The 5914-nt window shown below is 43.2% G+C and overlaps 1 pseudogene; it reads left to right on the top strand.

The window, feature by feature from the left end:
- Nucleotides 1-1331: 1331 nt before the first annotated feature.
- On the top strand, nt 1332-2051 carry LOC123232097 (annotated as a pseudogene).
- Nucleotides 2052-5914: the final 3863 nt, after the last annotated feature.

Genomic DNA, 5914 nt, shown 5'->3' with positions numbered 1-5914 from the left:
TGAAGATGCAAGGAGAACCAATTCTAATGAGAAATAAAAGGGGGGGGGAGGTAGCCCAAAAAGATTGATGTGGATATACAAAGGAATTTATTAATCCAAATTAAATTTTAAAAGATTCTTTCAGAGGATGGAAGTAAGGGCAGGAAATAGAAGATAAATTTTTATAAAAGTGTGGCAGAATCTTCATGGGGTTCTAAACCTCTAAATGAGTTGAGACAAAACTAAAGACAGTCAAAGGAAATTGGGGGGCTACTATGTAGAAAAATGGAGAATCAAAGAAGGGTCAGGACCATTACTTGGCATGGATGGGAGGATAACAGAAAATGGAGAGAAGGAAGAACTGTTCTAGTCTTATTTTACTTGTTTTCTCTGCCAAGAAAAAAAAAATACTTAACCTGAAAAAGAGAAAAGAAGTGACCAATAGGGAGCTGATATCTAGGATCTTGACTGCATCTGCTGTTTTTGACACTCCCCCCCCCCCCAAGCCTATTGTCCTGGATGTTCTCTCTCTCATTTGGTTTCCAGAACCTTACACTCTCCTGGTTCTCATTGCTATCTCCTTTATTGGTTCATATCATTCACATCAAATCGTTGCTGTTCCCAAGGTTCTGTCCTGGACCCTAATCTCTACTTTCTCTGTGACATTTCCCTTGGTGACCTCATCACCTCCCAGGGGTTTAATTATCATTTCTATTCAGATGACTCAAAGATTTATAAATCCAACCCCAGTCTCTCCCCTGAGTTTCAGTCCCACATCAAATTTACCTACCGGATGGGCTGGAGACAAGTCAAACTTAACATATCCAAAACAACTCCTTTACCCACCCCCATCCCCAATCCCCAATTCCCCCATCTTCCATATCTGCATTTCTATCAAAGGCACCACCATTCTTCCAGTCTTCCAGGTTTTATAGCTTTGGTGTTATCCTTGATCCCTCACTCCACTTATGTAATTAGTTGCCAAATTCTGCTGTTTTCTCCCTTGACAAAATCTCTTTTATCTCACCCCACTCCCATCATACTTCAGGCTCCCATCACTTCTTACCTACATTTATTGCAGGCTTCCTCATTAGTCTCTCTATCTCAAGTCTCTCCCCACTTGGGTTCATCCTACACACTGCTGCCAAAGTGATTTCCTTAAGCACAGATATTCCAATGCAGTTCTTCTACTTAATAAACTTCAGTTGTTCCTTATATTGCCTCTAAAAGAAAATATAACCTCTGTTTACCTTTAAAAAGTCCATTGTGGTGTCCCATCCCCTCCGTCTTCTGTACTCGCTGCGCTCACCCTCTGCCCGCCACAGCCACCTGTAAGCTGGGGCTGATCCGCCTGGAACCTGGAGAACCGCTTCAGCGGCTGCTAGGACTCGGACCCGAGCCCCGAGGGGCACTGAGAGGCCCAGCGTGGTGGCCGAGCACTGTGAGATGCTGGCTATGAATTTGATATCCGCTTCACCTCTGCCCAGAAGAGAGCAATTCGTACTCTTTGGATAGCACTAGATGCCACTGACCAGATGTGGTTGCCTGTAGTGAGGACCTGCGCCTCAGTGAGAGGCATTATGGAGGTCTGAGGGGCCTCCACAAAGCAGAGACGGCTGCTAAGCACGGTGAGGCCCAGGTCAAGATCTGGCGACGATCCTACGGTATGCCACCACCTCCGATGGAGGCCAACCACCCCTTCTACAGCAACATCAACAAGGACCGGCGCTATGCAGATCTTACCGAGGATCAGTTGCCCTCCTGTGAGAGCCTAAAAGACACCATTGCCCGGACTCTACCCTTCTGGAATGAGGAAATCATCCCCCAAGATCCAAGAAGGAAAACGTGTTCTGATTGCAGCCCATGGCAATAGCCTTCGAGGGATTGTCAAACATCTTGAGGGTCTGTCCGAAGAAGCAATAATGGAGCTGAACCTGCCCACTGGCATTCCTATCGTGTATGAGTTGGACAAGAATCTGGAACCCATCAAGCCCATGCAGTTCCTTGGGGATGAAGAGACCGTGCGCAAAGCCACGGAGGCTGTGGCAGCCCAAGGCAAGGCCAAGAAGTGAACAGCAGGCCACTAGCACATGCCAGCAGTAGCCAGTCCTTCCCTTTTCACTGTCCCCACCGCATCTCTCCCCTGCCTGCCCCATACACTGACCATCGCCTTAGGGATCAACATCTAGCTGCAGGTGGGGGACTGATGGTTCCTTCTCTCATTTCCTTACTATTTCAGACCAATTCCTTTCTCTCCTGTGGACCCGCCCCTCAACCACATTAGTCAAAATACCTGCTGGGTGGTTTGGCACAATAAGGACCTGGTTGGGAGTTAGGGATGGGGACATGGTAAGAAGTGACCGATGTGGGGAGTTGAAAGAAGCAGCTGTTACTCCTATGAGCCAGTCCTGCCAGAAGGGCAGTCCTCTCAGAGGCTGTTGCAGTAAGCCGTCATTTAACAAATAATGAAAATCTAAATATTGATCATTTTTCCTCCCTAACCCAAGAAAAATGGATCCGGGAGGTTGAGATGATGTGCTAATGTTTACTTGTTGTATTTACTTTCACAAGAGACCTTTCTAGACTGGTTGTTTTTAGTGATTTTTTAAAAATTAAACTGTCCCACATGGTAATCATCAGAGAACTCAAGCTGTACCAGAGTGCAGAGGAGTTCTTGATTTCTAAAGGGTGGATGAGTACATCCCACTGTGCATTTTATAGTCCCATCTCTATTCTGTGGCAGTGAAACGTCCCCAAGTCATGTCAGAATGTGTCTCCTGTATCCCACTGCCTTCCAGCCACACAGACCTGCCACCAGGGTCCTCATCAGTTTTAGCATAAGTACTAACCCTGCCCACCCCCATTCCCCTCCTTTTTTGTTGTTGTTGTTCATTATAATAAAGGAGTGATGTGCAATTGAAAAAAAAAGTCCATTGTGGGGGCAGCTGGGTGATTCAGTGGATTGAGAGCCAAGTCCAGAGATGAGAGGTCCTAGGTTTAAATCTGGCCTCAGACACGTCCTAGCTGTGTGACCCTGGGCATGTCACTTAACCCCCACTACCTAGCCCTTACCACTCTTCTACACAGTATTGATTCTAAAATGGAAGGTAAGGGTTTAGGAAAAAAAAAAAAAGTCCATTGCAGCCTGACTTCAAGCTATCTCTCTGACCTCTGTGGACATTACTCTCCCTCCCACACTTTACAATTGAGCCAAATTGGCTTTCTTCCTGATCCCTGCATACATTCCATTTCTCATCTTTGTGCCTTTCCATTGGCCAGTGGTTTTTAACCTTTCTGTGTCATGGACCACCTCTGGCACTTTGGTGAAGCCTACAGACTCCTACAAATATTTTAAAATGCATACAATACACCAGTTATATTGAAATAGTTATCAAAATCCCCCAAAATCAAATTCAAAGATCCCTAGGTTAAAAACCTCTATCCCATGCCTAGAACAGGTCTTACCTTTGCCTCATAGAATCCTTCTCTCCATTCCAAACATAGTCTGGGAGGTAGTTAGGTGGATTGAAAGGCAGATTTAAGGTTGGGAGATCCTAGGTTCAAATCTAGCCTCAGATACTTCTTAGTTGTGTGACTTAGGCAAGTCACCTAGTCCCGATTGCCTAGCCCTTGCTGTTTTTCTGCCTTGGAACTAATACATGGTATTGATTCTAAGACAGAAGATAAGGATTTAAAAAAAAAAGCCAGTTTACATACTGTCTTCACATGAAACCTTTCCTGATTCTCCAAATGTTAGTCCTTACCAAATATCTGGTACTTATTCTCTTTTATGTGTATTCTACATGTACTTGTTCACATTCTGTGTGGCCTGTGTAAACTCCTTGATATTAGTTGGGATTATTTCATTCTTTGCATCTGTATTCATGGGGCCTGACACACAGTAAACCTTTAATAAGTGTTTGTTGATTGAGGTAAGAAAGTACCTTGGTCCCTCAGGCTTGGACAGACTGTCACACACTGTTAGAACTGGAAGAGGTGAGAAGTGAGTCACAGGCAGTGATCTCTGAAAGATCACGGAGAATGGAAGAGTTCCTACAGGTTTGGAGAAGGGCAAATGCCTTGATTTTCCAAAATGTTAAGGGAATAGGGTCTGTAAACCATATATCAATGAGTTGGACTTCGATTCCTGGTAAAAACATTTTTTTTTCGGCACATTTTCTTAAAGAGATGGTTCTTGAACATCTTGAAAAGAAATGGGTGATCCTAAAACAGCTCATCTCTTTTGATAGGTCTATCAAACCAGGGAAATGCAGGAAATAAATAGTTTATCCCCATTTTAGCAAAGTACTGGGCCAAGTCTCATATGCTATCCTGGTGGGAGAAAGAGTTGGGCTAAGCAGTACATACAGTACAGTCAGATGGATTCAAAACTGGCTTAATGACCAGATCTATAAAAGAGTCATTAATAGGCTGATGTCTACCTGGAAAGAAGCCACTAGTACAAGTGCTCCAGGGATCTGGGCTTGGCCCTTTGCTGTTTAACCTTTTAAAATTTTCAGTGATTTAGATAAAGCCATGGGTGGCATGCTTATTAAATTGGTAGCTGGCAGAAAGGAGGAGGGGACAGTTAATAGACTGGATGACAGTCAGAATTCAAGAAGCTCTGGATAGGCTAGAACAATGGGCCAAATCTGGCAGGGGGAAATTTAAGAAGGGTGAACATCTAGTCTTACACTTGTGTTCAAAAAAATCAACTTCACAATGATGGGGGTGATATGGTTAGGTAGCAGTTCATCTGGGAAAAAAAAAAAAAAGCTAGGAGTCCTAAGGAGCCACAGATTCTATATGCTAGTAAATTGATATGACAGGCAAGAAAAGTTAGGATAAACTTTTGAGGTTCCCCCAACTCTTTGGATTATTAACAACTACTTGGGTTGTACCAAGAAGCAAAATTTCCAGGACTAGGGAGAACATGACAGTCCTGTGGAAGCTTACCTTGGCTGCAGCATTAATCTAAGAGTATTGTTCTACAGTTCTAGGCACTGTGTTTTAAGAACAAGCTAGAGAACATGGAGAGGAGGAGAGCAATCAGGATGGAGAAGGATCCTGGGACCTTCAGGAATCCTCCTATGGCATGGTTATATCTAGCCTGGAGACAAGATTCAAGGAGAATGTGAGAGCTGTCTTCCGCTCCCTACAGGACTGCTGTTTCCAAGGAATTATGATTTGTTCTGGTTGCCTCTACAGTGCACACCCTAGGAACAACATGAAGAGGCTGTGAAGGGGAAGATATAGGGTAGAAATCAAGAAATTTTAACAATCTGAGCTATCTGAAAGTGGAGCATGCCACCTTCAAAAGTAGATTTCCATCCCTGGAGGTCTTTAGCAAAGACCGGATGGCCACTTTTCACATAGGGGAGAGAAAGGTTTCTGGTGCAGGCATGTGTAGGTCTAGGTGGCTTTAAGGTTGGTCAGTCAATCAAAAAACATTTTATTAAGTACTTGTTATTTGCAAGGCACTGGGAAGAAAAAAAGGCAAGACAGTCCTTCTCTCAAGGAACTACTTGTATTGGAAGAGACAACCTGCAAACGACTATGTACAAATAATATATAAGAAAAATTGAAACTAATTAACCAAGGGAAAACAATAGAATTAAGGGGAATAAGGAAAAGCTTCTTATAGAGCAGGGGTCTGCAACCTTTTTGGCCATGAGAGCCATAAACGCCACATTTTTTAAAATGTAATTTCGTGAGAGCCGTACAATATGTTTAACACTGAATACAAGTAAATATGTGCATTTTATGTAAGAACAACACTTTTAAAGTACAATAAGTCTCTGAACTATTTTTAATAATGTTATTATGTGCTAACCAATGATGAATAAAGTACATTAATGTGATTTCTGGTGCTGCATGGTTTTGCTGATTATTAATAAAAAAACAAGACTTAATGGGGCACTATAGTACTGCTATA

This window comes from Gracilinanus agilis, chromosome 1 (assembly GCF_016433145.1).
Source record: "Gracilinanus agilis isolate LMUSP501 chromosome 1, AgileGrace, whole genome shotgun sequence".
NCBI lineage: Eukaryota > Metazoa > Chordata > Mammalia > Didelphimorphia > Didelphidae > Gracilinanus > Gracilinanus agilis.
Note: the sequence above shows the minus strand (reverse complement) of the source record. Positions and strands in the feature narration are given on the sequence as shown.